The sequence below is a fragment of the Apium graveolens genome, chromosome 3 (genome assembly GCF_009905375.1).
Source record: "Apium graveolens cultivar Ventura chromosome 3, ASM990537v1, whole genome shotgun sequence".
Taxonomy (NCBI): Eukaryota; Viridiplantae; Streptophyta; class Magnoliopsida; order Apiales; family Apiaceae; genus Apium; species Apium graveolens.
The window spans coordinates 110044718-110060956 of NC_133649.1; positions in this window are offsets into that span (position 1 = coordinate 110044718).

Sequence of the window (16239 nt, forward strand, 5' to 3'; positions counted from 1 at the left end):
AAATATGTGAATTAATGTGTCATTTATGTGTGATTATCTGATAAACCCTAAATGTTACGTGATACGTGTATCCCATGTCATTTCTGTATTTTTAAGGTATTTTTCAGATATTTTATTATGCATTTATAGGTTTTATTTCAAACGTTTTACGACCCAAACGATGATTTTAAAGCCAGTATTTCAAATAAAATAATGGGCCTTATTTTTCATCAAATGGCTTTTACAATCACCTTGTTCTGAACATCTAGATAATTTATAAATTTTCTCGTTTTGCGAAAAATGATTTTTCCGGGCCCCATTGGGTGTCAAAAACCCCACAAAAATCACATTTTTATTTTTATAAAATTATAGGACTTTCATTTATATTATTTCTTTGCATTTTTGCATTATTCACAATTTTTGGGAATTTTTGGCATATATATTGCATATATAAAATATTTATAAATTAAATTTTAATACTCAAAAATTATAAAAATTAGGGCCCAATATTTTTATTTAATGTATAATTAGCCCCTTAATTTTAATTAGGAGTATTATTTTTACTACTATAAATAGCCTAATTTTTATTTAATTAATTATAATTAATCATTAAAATCTGCAAAATTACCAAAAATTCTCTGAAATCGGGACGGGAAGAACAGGTTCGGGTCGAAGAATCAAGTCGTGATTTCTCACTGATTACAGCATCAAATCGTGTGATTCAAGTACTCAAATCGAAGGTTTTGATCCGTTCTTTCTGTTTCTTGCATCAATTTCACGTTTTATTGAATCGTTTTTGATTTTTGATTTCTAGGGTTTATGTTCGAATTAGGGCTTTTTGATTCTGGGGTTATTTTGATGTTTTGATGATTGATATAGCTTTGTTAGATGATTTACAGTCGATTCATGGTGTTTAATTGAACAAACGATGCTTTGATAATGATTCACGATTTCTAGGGTTTAGGTCGAATTTTCAAAACACAACTCGATGATTTCTGTGAATATTTGGTTCTTGTAATGTTAGGGCTTTGATTGTATATGTTCTTAGCTTCAATTTGCACTATATAACGTTTGATTTTATGTACAAATGAATGATTTGGGTTTTTGGCCGGAGTTCATGTCGATTTTGATCGGAGAAGATGACCCAAGGGTTATTCTGTGATGTTATTGCCAGAATTAGATTGCCAGAACGATTTGGAATTGAAACCCTGTGGAAAATGAACCAAACGGATCCGTTTTTGGCCTGGAAGTGGCTCACCGGATTCTGCACCGGTGGCCAGATTCTGGGCAAAATCCGGCGTGTTCTTCACAACCCGGATTTTGACCCGTTTGACCCGTGTAAAATACCCGGGTTTGATCTGATTTTGTCAGGGATGGTTTTCTGACAACTGTTTCTGGAAATTATTTTTACTTTTTATTTTTATTAATTTTAAAAATCAGTTTTATTTATTTTGTAAATTGATTAATTAATTATTTAATTAATTAATTTATATTATAAATAATTCTAAATTATTTTCTAAAAATCAGATTAAATTATTTTCTCAATTATTTATTATTTATTTATTACTTATTAATTATTTAAAAGTGATTAATTATTATGATAATTACTCAAATAATTTTCAATAAATCATAATAAATTCATTTTAATTTCAAAAATTATAGAAAAATTATTTTTAATTCTGATTTTCTTAAATAATGATTTAAAATTATTTTTGGGTTTTAAAAATTAGTAATAATTATTTGTAATGATTAATAAATGGAATTATCACTATTTAATTAATAATAATTCAACCGTTAGTCCGTTTTGCGTGAAATAAAAGCCTATTAACTCAGAAAAATGAATCCTTTTCATTAAAAATAATATCAAAGCTTAATTTCTTTTAGAAGTTAGTTGATTTTGTGACTTGTTTGATTATCAGTCAAGTTACGTGCCGAGACGAGTCCGAAAAATTCCGGAAAAATGGGAAACGAGTCAGATAACGATCTGTTGAACGATCAGCGAGTCGATTTTGGTTTTAAAAATTATTTTAACCATAAAAATGATTATATGCTTATGTGCTTATGTGTATTACGTGGTTAATCGAGTCTTACTTGCTTATATGTAATACATGAGTCAGTCATAAGCGCATGGGTAGATGTTAGGATCGGTTTGAAGTCGATTCAAGATGCAAATGAAGTACGACGTGACTTAACCAGTCTGTTTTGCCAACAGAAGCTAAGCCAGCCAGGCTAGTTGAGTCGGTAATAGTCCAAGGTGATAGACATAAGTGATTCAATTGCAGTAAGTCGCGCAGAAGGCAAGTTTTTCCTCTATTCTACTTTCAGAATAGTGATATTGATTCAAATATTTATCACATTTAGATTCTCTTGATTATTGATCTTGATCACTAATATACAATCCCTATTCCTTTGTTCATATTTTATTTCAATTCTTGATTTCTCCGTTTCTTTGGATTCTTAATTCACATTCTGTTGGTAACACATGCAGATTGATATATTCTAGTGTTTGGAATATATCAAAGCATACTGATTGTCCCGGTTGCTAAGCGATGGACTGGATAATGATATTTTGGGATTGAGCGTGTCTTAATCTTGAGGACCGGGATGACTGGTGCCTCGACGTGGGCCGTAGTGCCTGGGTACCCGACTGGATCTATATATTGAGATATGGATCTGCATTATATTCTGACTGATCAGCAGAATATAGATGCGAACTTGTGTCCAGTTTAGTTTATTTGTACTCGCCAGTAATGGCCTTCTTTCTATTCTCATGAGGTTATATCTTGGCAGATATACCTGGGATGGCGGATTCATTTAAAATGCTTTAACACTGTTTATATGTTTGTGGACTTGTTGAGCAACTTTTGGCTCAGCCCTTTTGTTGTTATTCACCTTATTGTTTTCAGTTAAAAAGGAATATGAAACCAATCAGGACTCGAGTGGTAAAGAAGCGAGTCAAGCCTCGAGATCCTCTTATACCCAAGGTGTTGATCCCAATCCAGGAAGAAAGCTTTGAGTTTCCCGAGCAGGTGGAGTGTTGATAGATAGTATGTGTGTGTGTTTGAATAAAAGTTGAACTTAGTTTAAAATGAATTAGACAATGGTTTGTAATAAAGAGATTTTGTGAGACTTTGAATGTTGGTTTGTAATAAAAGTAGTTAGTGGTTCTTGTTTTCATACTTCAACCTAAAAAGATCCTGGTTAGTGTTAAAGGGGTTTAATTTCATTTCTTTATTAATTGTTAATCAGATTGTACATGTTTGGTGATTAGCTAGTAACCCCCAGACTTATACCCCGGGTCTGGAGGGTGTTACAACAAGAAGCTCTCTCACTTAAACTACAAAGCAATAAATACTCTTATGAAAAGAGAATTGGTGAGAGACATGCCATCCTTGGAGTTTGTTCAAACTGAAGTTTGTGAAGCTTGTCAGAAAGGCAAAATGAAGAGATCAAGCCATAAAAGTAAAGCTGTGAATTCCATTAATGCTCCACTACAACTTATCTATATGGATTTGTTTGGTCCTTTAAATGTCTTGTCCATTTAAAGGAATTTAAAGGAATTTATGCATTTAAAAGATGAAATTCCAAACATTATCATTCAACACATAAATAAGATTGAAAAGCAGGATGAAGATCAAAATTCTGTAAAAAGATTGAGGAATGACAATGGTACTGAATTCAGAAACTCCAAACTAAATGAATTCTGTAAAGATAAAGGCATCACTGAAGAGTTCTCTGCCCCATGAACACCTCAAAAAAATGGTGTGGGTGAAAGAAAGAACAAAACTTTAGTTGAAGCTATAAGGACAATATTGTAGGATGTCAAGTTGCCAACCAGTTTTTTGGGAGAAAGCTATTAACATAGCATGCTATACTCAGAATTGATATTTGGTAAATAAAACCATTGAAAAGTCACCCTACTCAATCATTTCTAAGAGGAAGCCTACAGTTAAGCATCTTTACGTGTTTGGAAGCGATTACTTTATTTTAAAAGACAACTCTGCTATGTTGGAAAATTTGAATCCAAAGTATTTGAAGCTATTTTTCTTGGATATTCATTGGAAAGGACTACTTACATAGTTTATGTGCTAGAGCAAAAGAAGATAATAGAGAGCACATATGTGACATTTGATGATGACAAGTATCTTGGATTGGAATGCCTTGATGACAATGAAGCTGAAGCTTTGAAATTTGATAATCTCAACCTTGACAGTGATTTTGGAGATGAAATTGAAAATATTGCAGATAATAGAGAAGAAAAGGAAATTAGTAAACCAATGAATTCTGCAAATGAGAATTTATCTCAAGACAGAAGCTCACCTGAATTTAATAGCACAAACTCAGGGGAAAAAGAGATGATGATTCTGTAAGTCATGTAAAAAATGAAGAAAGTGAGGACACTTCTAGTCAACAAAATCATCATACCATAAAATGGGATAGGAGTCACACAAGAGACACTATCATTGGTGACCCTAATGCTGGTGTGAGGAATAGAAGTGCCACTGCAAATGAATGCCTACATGCATGTTTTCTGTCTCAAATTGAGCCTAAGAAAATGGAAGAAACTGTAGTTGATCCTGACTGGATAACTACTATGCAAGAAGAGCTAAATCAATTTGAAAGATGTTGCCCAGTAGAGTAATTGTAAGGGGGTTGAATATAATTACTAAACAAAATGATGTATTACGGAAGTAAAGTAAGCAAAGATGAATCGAATAACAGTTTATATTGATCTTTAATGAACTGTTACATAACTATCTTAAGAATAATATTCTTAAGAGCTGTTAGGTTATGTGAATACTCGAGTTTCACGCTGCACACCTAAAGTGTTAACCTATTCTGTGTTTATATATTACACATCAATAATCAATATCAATCAATTACAAGATAAGTTATAGTATAACTCTTCTACTTTCTATACATATCTAAATCAACTACGATCCTATAAATCAACACTTTCTGATTTATCTCGCAACTTTAACTTGTCATTCAAGTCATTCTCAACGGATAAGCTGATCAACTGATATATGTTATAGCTTTGACGAATATTCATTTGTAAGTATCAACGGATGACTAAACAGATTATCAATGGATGATAATAAAGCTTCCAACAGATAATCATATCCTGATGGTTGATTATATCCTGATTGTTAGACAGGTCCTGATTCCCGACTTAACTAATTCTCAATAAAAGAAACAAATTTTGGGAATTGGTTCTTGTACCAAGAAACAAAAACATCATTAGAACTAAGTGGGTGTACATGAACAAAATGGATGAAATGGTGTTTTTACCAGAAATAAAGCAAGACTTGTTGCTAAAGGCCTCTAGTCTTTAAAAACCAGAATATCCATATTTTGTTTAGAGGCTATTAAAGGCCCTTTATGGATTGAAACAATCACCAAGAGCATGGTACAATACATTTTCAGAATTTTTAATCAAGAATGGATTCACCTGAGGCACAATCGACAAATCCTTCTTCTAAACGTAATATGGTGATGATTGTGACGGCCTCAACCCCGGGGTCAGGAGTTGACGTCACGAACAATAACAATCAGAATTACATGACAACCAACTCATTATTATTACAACAACATGACCCCCTTACCAAGATCTTTTCTAGGTTTAAGTTTGATTTAGGATATCCAACTATTAAATTCATTTAAATAAGTCTAACATAATTTTCTTATTACAACAAATCAACAGACCTACAACAGGTCTGACATAACTACCTCATAAGATCTTGATGGAGGAGGAGCTGGCTCTCTGCCCTGACTATAGTTAACAAAAGGTCTTCTAGCAGGCACTCAATCTCTAAGCATATGTAAGAGAATAATATAGAGATATACAAAAACAATGAGCCAACGAATGCAGTATCAAAATATATGATAAACAGGTTATATATTCTTACAAAACTATTAATCAAAATAGTTGAAATCATTTTTAAGAATTGGAAACCACATCATAATAGCATGCTTTTCAAAGCAAACATGATATAATCAGAATAAAGAATTTTAAGACTTTGATTTTAGCATGGTGTCCTTTTTCTAAGTGCTTTGACTTTAAACAGTTTCAAAAAAATGAATTAATTAGTTTTATTGGATGTTCTACAGGTGAAGATAACTGATCAGTCTATCATCACCGGACAGCGACTAACGGCCGTCTAGAATAAAGAATGTGTTTCGGAACATGGAAGACTAGCTAGGTCTCCCCCATGCTGGACTAATCGGTTTAACCATGTGCACAACCGAATTAGCCTCTTATGCCACAATCTGCTCGGCCGTTACCAAATAATGGGCCTCTTATGCAACTCTAATAGATTAATTGAATTCCCTTTTTAACTCTTTCCAAAATTCCACGACGTAGGTGGATAGAACATTCCACGACATAGGTGGAAAAAAATTAAGTTTCCACTTTATGGTCAAAGGAACTTGCCTTGATATGGTCAGAGGCACTTGCCTTGATATGGTTTAACAACTATTACTTATTGACTTTAAGCTGACTTGGACGCTTGGACTTTATCATCTAACCACTAGACTATCCTGGATCCGACTTCAACACTCAGGTTCTTCGACTAGAACCTTGCCGAGCTTATCGATTGATCAATAGGTCATCCTTAGTCTGACGTCAACTCTCAGGTCATTCATCTGGAACCTACATAATTGAAATACCCTAATTTAGACATTCTATTATGCTTGACATATCCTCGCTATCAAATCTACCCATTCGATATGAAATCCTGAATCGTGCTTATACGGACTAACTCAATACACAAAACAAATATGGCTTATATAGTTAAAATTCAGTTCAGTAACTATTTTTATAAAGTACATACGTATAACTCTTGATACAGAAAATAGGGTTTTAGAATTCCTTTTTACCAAATATATCACCAACTAAATGACATATTACTAGCTGTTTGGAAATTTTGATTCCGAATTTACATTTAATTAATCACTACTAAGATAAACTGACCGACTTATATTAGTAAGTTTATCTGAGTAACGCTTTATTAAATACAATTCAGGGTCACACTAATCCGAGTTAGTTTCTCATATCAGAATTTAAATTATAGTGCTTCGTATTTCCAACAATCGTGTCTTTTCCCCGAATTCCCATGTTGGCTGAAAGAAGGCCCCTGGCTTTTGTTTTATGCGCAGAGGTTGGTCGGGGCTTTCTTCATCCCCTTCTCCTGCCTGGAGCAGAAATTTTGGGAAGCAATCCCCATGGCGCGGATCTTTGAAGACCTTCCCTACCCGCTTCATTCTGGTAGTTTTTATGTCCTTAGGCTTAGTCGCCTCCACTATTTTTTCAACGGCTATACAAACAAAGAAGAAACAGTTGAATACACTAGAAAGAAGAAGCTTCAAAATAAATTAAAACAAAAATTTGAAACATACTCATAGAGACGGGAGAAATGACGCATTCAACTAGGACTGTCTCCCTGATAAGATCCCAGGAATGAGATGTCTCGTCATCGTGAGTAAGGAGATTGAAGGCGTTTGTCTCATCTTCAGGAAACACTATGTCGTTAGAGTGATCGCACGCTATCTGGCTTGAAAGAGTGGTCCCATTAACAACCTGCCCGAAGGATCAGCAAAAGAGTGTGCCCCAATCGCCGCCTTCCCAAAGCACATAAAGAAATGTTTTTTTCCAGCTTAAATTGTTGTCGGGAATAGACTTCCCGTTAATGATATGAGGGATGGTTGGGCATTGATTTAAGATAACCTACCCTGGATTGTTTTCAGAGCTATTTTTGACTGAAAAATCTTCCTGAAAACCGTGATTGAGGTGGGAACATTATGCTTGGCGTATTACGGCAAGAAACAAAGGATTAGCCTCCAAGCGTTAGGAGAAAGCTGGCAGGGGTTAATCCCAACATCGCAAGCAGAACTGGGATGAAAGGGTGGAAGGGAAGCCTGATTTCAGCCCTGAGTGTGTCCCTGAAGACACATAAAACGTCCTTCTTCCAATGGCAAGCCTTGTCCATGGCGCCTGCGAAGATCAACTTATAGCTTTTGAATCTTGAACACATTGGTCAGTTTTTTCAGCTCCTTGCCATCACGGAACGTGTTGGTGAGACTGCGTAGCTGTATGAATAGTTACGTGATAACTCAAAATGATAATAATACTAGAATAGGACAGGTTAATAATACTACGTCTACACAAGAAATTAGGAAGAATGAAGACAAGGCAAATACAAAGAATCAGAAGACTAGAAGAAAGCCTGAAGTCTGTCTACAGGTCACTGAAAGAAGTTCATTAATATGATCATGCCTCAGTGAAGAACAAAGGTTAAAGAATTTCAGGGTTTCAGAAATGTTATAGATTCAGTATACAAGTGCTACCGGAAGATTTCAGTGTATTGACATTGATTGAAGATAGAGAGTGGTCGAAGCATAGGAATCTGAAGAATTGAAGATAGGGTATAGACAGAGGTTAATGAAGACGTTGTCTAAAGTACCAGAAAGGATTCCAGTGAAAGTACAATTGTTTATTGACAGTCAGTGTTCGAAGCAATAAAGTTGAGGCAAGCTTAAGAATGTAATCAAGGCTATAATACGAAGACCTGAATCGGTATTAGTCGTCTGTGAACCAGACCAGTTGCACTAGGCGTCAACAGCTCGTGAAAGGAATCTGGGTATTATTTATAGAAGGATTGTTAAGTTGAGGAACGTACTTGGTTTGAACGTATTCGGTTAAAGTACGAGAACAGGTGTGCGGGGTATACAGCTAAACAGCTCAGGGATAGGCGAAGCTCAAAGTTTAATTGTTAAATTAAATAAATTATTTAATGGACTTTAATATAATTTATTTAATAAACTTAAAATGATTTATCTTATAAACTTTAAATAAGTTTATTTTATAAATCTAAATTAGTTTATTTATATAAGTTATATTTAAGTTTATTTTATAAATTAATTTAGTTACAATTTAAACTTAAAAAGAAAAGAAACAAAAAAAAGGAAAAGAGAAAAAGAAATGAAACAAAAAAAAGAAAAGAAAAAACAAAAAGAAAAAACAAAAGAAAAAACAAAAGAAAAAGAAAAAAAGAAAACAAAAAAAAGGGAAACAAAAAAAAAGAAGAAAATAGAAAAAAAGAAAAAGGAAATAAAAGAAAAAAACAAAGGTAACCAGGGGTGACAGGTCGCCACACAAGTGGTATGTTATTTTTTGGTTAAGTATATTTTCATATACTAATAGCCCCTGTGGTCACCATAGGGGAGTTAGTTTTTTAGTTTAAGTTTTACATTACAACTAACGTACCTGCACATCCAGTCGCCACAGAGCAGTTGTTTTGTTTTGGTTTACTAGTAACCTTTTGTCGCCACAGAACAAGACCTGTATCTCCTGTCGCCACAGAGCTCCTCAATTCTCAGTCACAAAATTATTGGATAAAGTCTACACTTTGCAGCAGAAGATTTTGAGCCATTCATTCTGAAATATTTTCTGTTCATCTTCTCTCCCAAAAAGAGAAGTGAAATGGCAGCATTGATTGACAGAGAAGCTCAAGCTATTTGTTTATCCGTTTAACTTCTCACCGGAGTAACGTTATAATGCCCGATTTAATTCGTGTATATTCTTAGGGGCATTATAATCGTTACCCGGTAATTAAATCCTAGTACAAACAAAAGCTAGATTATTGTATAAGATTTAATTTGTAAATCTTTTTAGTAGCTAGGAACTTTATTTTTCTTAGATTGTAGCCGGTTAATTTATTTACCGGAGTGTAGCAACACCCTCGAGGATTTATATACGAATATATATTTCCCCGAATATCTTGTGTTCCTCGTTTTTATCGTTCCAAACACTATTCCTCTCAAGAACACGAAACACTAACCGAGCACTAAATATTTTATCCGCTAAAGATTCGAAAGAATTTTTAATTTAGTGATTATCATATTCAACCCCCCCTTCTACGATAATTCGGGACCTAACAATTGGTATCAGAGCTGACTGATTGATACACAAATCAGGATCCAGAAATTAATTTATTTTATTAATTTGTATTTACATAAATTTATTTTATAAATTTATTTAAATGAATTTATAATTCAAACTTGAATAATTTATTTTATGAATTTATTTAAAATAAATTCATTTTATAAATTTGAAATAAATAAATTTATTATTTAAATTTTAGTAAATAAAAATTTATTAATCTGAATAAGTTTTTCAGGATTAGGTTAGGGCTGAGCATTCGGTCGGTTCGGTCTAAAACTGGACCGAACCGAATAGACCGAAAAACCGAATTATCATATTTTCTTGGATCGAACCGGACCGAAATTTTATTATGGACCGGACCGAACCAAAATGATTCGGTTCGGTCCGGTTTTGAACCGAACGGACCGAATTTTTTTAAAAAAATAAAATTATATTAAAATTTTAAACCAAAAATTATATAAAATTTAAATATAATTAAAGTAAGGTGATATGTAGAGTTCTAAGAGTGTTTAAATACAATTATAAATTAAAATTTATGATTAAAATTTTTAAGATATATGTAAAAGATATAATATAAAATTATGATATTTATGATTTGGACTATTCGGTCTATTCGGTCCGGACCGAAATATTTTTTACAAGAACCGGACCGAACCGAATTTTATATCGGTCTATGCGGTCCGGACCGAATAGACCGAATTTTCTGAAAAATTAGGACCGGGCCGAACCGAATTAGCACGGTTCGGTTCGATTTTTCGGTTTCAGTTCGGTTTTGCTCAGCCCTAGATTAGGTGCCATTTTTTTCTCCAGGATATAGAATATTAGAGCTGCCATTTATAAGGTAAATAAAAAAAAGGCGTATAACTTGATCCATTTGGCAGCTTCAGTAAACTTGCTCACGCAAGTACAAAACAAACACTGTTTTGTTTGTTTAGCTATAGTCTCCAGGCTAAAGGTCACGCGCGAGTAGTGCAGAGGAAAGGACGGTCACCCGATTTCTGTGCACACGCCTGGGAATGCGCGGAACTCAGAACCACACGCGTAGAGAATTGAGGAGTGTGGCTGTTCAAACAACAGAATTTTTGTTAAGGCAATCTGCTGCGACACGAATTGCATCGCCACAGAGCAGCCATCCAGTGTAGTGTTGTCACCGCGGGTGTTCTGTTATTTTTTTAAGGCAACTCCTGTTATTCCTCATGTAACCATTCTTGTCGCCATAGAAGGGTTCGCCACAGAAGAATATAAAAGGAAATTAAAACTCTGTTGCGACCTATTGTATTATTTGATCGCCACACAAAGTTATACAGGAATGTCTGATCGCCAGAGAAATTTCACTTAAATTTTTGTTACCGTAATTAATTATTTTTGATTTAGTTATTTTCCATAAATTTAAAATTCTTAAATTTAAATTTTTCTTAAATAATAATTTACGTTTTATTTAATTTTTAAGAAAATTTGAAATTCTTGAAAATTAGATTTTACGTAAATATTTATTTTTGATTAATTTATTTTCAAAGAAAATTAAAAATACTGGAAATTTAAATTTCTCTTAAATATTAAATCAAGGGTACTCAAGTGTTGGTAGACTCAAGATTCCTCCGGGATTTTAAAGTGGATTTTAATCTCTCGAAGAAAAGGAAGACCATGTGCTATTCAGATGGAAAATTCCCGAATACGGAAATTACAAATAATGGTCTTCTTACTCCAATGGAATTGATTTCAAGACCTACAGGCGAAAATTGTGGAAATTCCTCAAAGGCTTACTCCATAGGATACACTGGGTTTTAAGACGCAGGGAATGAATGAAATTTATACGGGTACAAGTTTTCTCGAAGAATTTAAGACAACTCTATGATTCCAGATTATACAGTCACACAGTGGTTGGTACGAAGGCTATATTTATCCGGGAATCAATGTGATCATACAGGCAGGAATTGTGGAGGTCAGAGAGAACAATGGGGACAAACAGTATAGTTGGAACCTCAGGACAGAATGTAAGAGTTACTAATAGCTGAATCAGATGAAGCTCAGGTAGAAGTACTTGAGGGACTGGACGTCAGGGCAGTGTTTCACTTGTCAGGGAAGTTTGGTCGCATCAGATTCACAAGAGTACATAAGCTATATCGAAGGATCAAGCCTATATATTCAGAAGCAGAGATTCTTACAGATTCAGTTCAAGGGGTGATTACAAGACTGAGGATGGGACATAAAAAAGGTTTGATAGCTATAGGTTTGACAAGACATATGTGTCAAGTAACTATCAGGGGTTTTGCTACAACAGTACAAGAAGCTTGACAAACAAGGATAAGTAGGGATTCAGTTGAAGAGCTGAGACAAAGGTGGAATGTTTTCTTAGGGAAGCAGCCAGTCAAAACTTATAGTGCACGGGAAAGAGTTGGGATGGATCAGATGACGAGAATCATGAATATCTTGCTTTCATAGCAATCTCTGAAGATGGTCCAACTCACATATCTCAGGTTTCAAATTCTTGAACCACTGCAATACTTTGCTCTCAATATTCAACGCATAATAAGATCTTAGTGTTTAAATGTTTAACACTCGCACAAGCATGATAGCATCACACATAGATAATGCTGAACTAGTTCACTAGATTATCTTTCTGGTAACTAGGATTAATGTTTAACTTGTGCATGTTACTTTAGATAATCTTAAATATGTGTTTGAATATTTGTTGAACATGATTAATTGCTTTAGTGAGGTTTATATTTGTCCAACATATAATATAACACCCCAATTTTTTATTTTTTTTATTTGTTTAATTATAATTATAGTTTTTTATTTCCTACAATAATTTGATAGTAGATTTTATTTTAGTTGATTAATGAATATATGGAAATTTTATTATCTTGAAATTTGAATTATGATCTAAAAATGGAAAGAAGTTAATTTTAGTTAAAAGCTTTTATTAAATGATACTAATTAGGAGGTAATTAAGGGATATTATAGGGTTTTGTGTGTGCCTATTTAAGTACTTGTTTAACAATCAAAAATGGTTGCACAGGTCTCTCCAATTCTAAAAAGAGGTACACGAGCTTTTCATTTTTTTTATTATTTTTATAACTAGGTATATGCTCTACCATTGCTCCTTGATTCATTTACTTTATTTCTTGAGTGCTCTATATGTTAGTATTGTTTTCTGGTGACAAAGTAGACGATAGGGATCAACATGTATTCTTGATCCTGCTTTTATTGTTTTAGTGAGAGAACATTATATCTATGTTTTGGCTAATTAATCAATATTGTATTATTTGTTATGTGTAAATTTTAATTTGGTAACATTTTTTATTAGTGCATGCTTGCTCGCATTTTTGTATTGGCTCTTGTTTATTAATTTTACGGTCATTATTATATTTAAGTTATTTTTATTATTATTAATATTTTTTATAGAAATATATCTATTTTAAAATTTTGGTGTGTGTGATTAAGTGGATTATATATTTATTTTATTTAATTATATTTCTTAATAAGAATATTATCATTTTATTTTATTTAGTCAAAATATGGTTCTTGTACGATTTAACAAATTGCCTTATTAATATAATTATATAAATAAAATTTGTGTTGTTCAATAAAATAATCTTGACCATTAAATTCTAATGTACCATGTGGTTTGGGTTTAGTACAGGAGGTATGGACTATTCTTTTATTTTTTCAATATGATTAATATATGTACGTGGTAGTTGGATTGATTTGTTAACTTAAATATGCATGTTAGTTTTATGTTAAAATATAGAGTGAGGTTTTCAAGTTATGGAAATTGTTTCAAGTCTTAGTGTTTATTGGGCTTTAAGGCCATTCCACAATTTTGTATACTTATTTGTTTTCTTTGTTTGGCTAGCCCACTTTCTAAATAATTTAAGTGACTGTCCAGTTATTTACTAGCCTTTGTGTTGTGCGTGTTAATCTATAAATAAGATTCGGAAATCTTAATATATTTCCCTCTGTCCAGTAGTAGTCTTAATTGTTCGTGTATAATTTGTTTATAAATTGTATTATTAATTATATTTTTCTTAATAAATTGTAGGGATTTGTTCGTGTATATTCAGTGTCCAATCGCTTTCGAGGTAAGTGATTTTTTGTTACTCACTAGTGTTTAAATTGATTCATTTTATTCGACCTTTTTCTGTATAAGAAATATTTGATTAATTTTGATTATCGAACATTGTGATATTGTAAATAGAAAAGACTTTTTAGATATTCCCAGTTTTAGTTACGTATCGATTTATAGAATCCGGCCACTGGATAGTGTGGCACATAGAACTAGTTTACACACGTTCCGGAATACATAGATACCTTGTTAGGCCTTGTCTTAGCGAGGGACGTAAACTAGCCCTTATCGAATTATAGAAGCCGTGTCACTGACATAGTGTGACCGTAATTTATAACTGTGGAATAGATATGATTGTGATATTTTGGAACTATATATAATTGATTTAAAGTCTGAAAAATATTTTAGAAAATATTTTGTGGGTCGTTGAACGATAGTTACTTGCTGGGCTTCGTAGCTCATTTTTGTGTATACATTTCAGGTTTGGACTTTCGAAAAGAATAAGGATGACTTGGAAATGTTGTTTGGATTTTTATTTATTTCACTTTGAACTTTATTATTGAATTATTGTTCAAGCTGCGTCTCAAATTTTAGTACATTTGAATTTTGTGTTGACTTTTGATATTTCGGGTTTGAGAAACTTGATCATTTTGGTTTAGAAAGTGAATTATCGGGTTTCACTTATTAGTTTTCGTGTAGAATTAATATCCTAAAAAGTTGGGATATTACAAATGGTATCAGAGCCTAGGTTGTAGATCCTGTAGACTACTTTGTAGGTTGACTTGTGGGTTAAGTACTCTAGAATCATTTCCTTCTAGTTGTAAGTATTAATACTTCATTTTGGACATTTGTAAATGGCTGATAATGAGAATGTGTGGGGTCTTGCTATCGGATTTGATGAGGATATGGAGGAAGACCCCGATGAGGAAATCGAATAACAATCGCCACAAGTGTCCATTGATATTGATGAGGATGCCCCTATGCTTGACTATGATAGCGAGGAATCTGTTAAAAACTCACCTTTTGTTGAGAGTGTTAACCATTCACGTGGAAGAGATGCTTTGACGAGGGCAATGAGAGAGAATGTGGTGCTTAAGCTTAAACTTAAGTTTATAAATGAGGAAGCGGTAGAAGTCGAGAGTAAGTTAAGAAAGGAACGTCAGGATATCTTAAAAGATTATTTTTTGAATGTCCGGGACCTTGAAATTGTAAATGTTAGAGCTGAGAGAGCCATAGAAGACCTCCAAATTGCAAGCGAGAAATCTGAGAGAGCCCTGGAGATAATAAGGAGGGACACTCGAAGGCATGAACGTGTAATAGATGCTTTTTTTCGTTGGCCGTTGTCAAGGTGCTGGCTTGTTACTTGGCTTGGGAGAGTTACGAAAGATTTTCTTTAAGCATTTCGAGATGGACTTGGGGAGACTAGGAGAGAGATAGAAGATGCTCTAGAATGAACTAGTTTATGACCTATCTTTGTTTCTTGTTTGGTTTTGGGAATTTTTATTTCAGATATTAAGTTTTATTTGGAAGAAGTTGGATTTTGTGAAGTTTTATTTTTATAATTGCATTGTAAGATCTAAATGTTACTTTAAGAATTGTTCCACTTGATTATTTGAGGTGTTTGAGAAATGGATGTTATATTTATTTAAAAATAATGATTCTTTGCATAATTATTTATACATAAAATAAGTTCTTATTTTTGTTTTGATAGAAAAATGACTCACGGAGTGGACGGGGTGGAAACAACAACAACAACAACAACAACAACAATAATAGTAATAACAATAATAACAATGGTGGAGCTTTTGATCAGCTAGTACAAACTTTAGCCGCTCTAGTAGGAAACCAACAGCCGAGGCAACCAAGCATAGTTTCGGAATTCAAAAGACTTAACCCGCCAAGCTTTGATGGAGCGACGGACCCGGCGGTAGTTGAGAAGTGGGTTCAAGAGATGAAGAAGACCTTTGAGTTACTTGGAAGCAATGATGAGCAAAATGTGACACTTACTGTTTACCAACTTCAAGGGAGTGCCTTTGACTGGTGGCTTATGGAGAAAAAAAAATGAGGCAAATGCAGAAGCAAATCAAGAACCATATTCGTGGGAAAGGTTTAAGAAAGCTTTAGAGGACAAGTATTTTCCGAGGATGACGCGTTTACAGAAAGAGAGGGACTTTATCAGGCTTGAACAAGGTGGGAAGCCGGTTACTGAGTATGAAGCAGAGTTTGCGAAACTTGCTAAGTACGCACC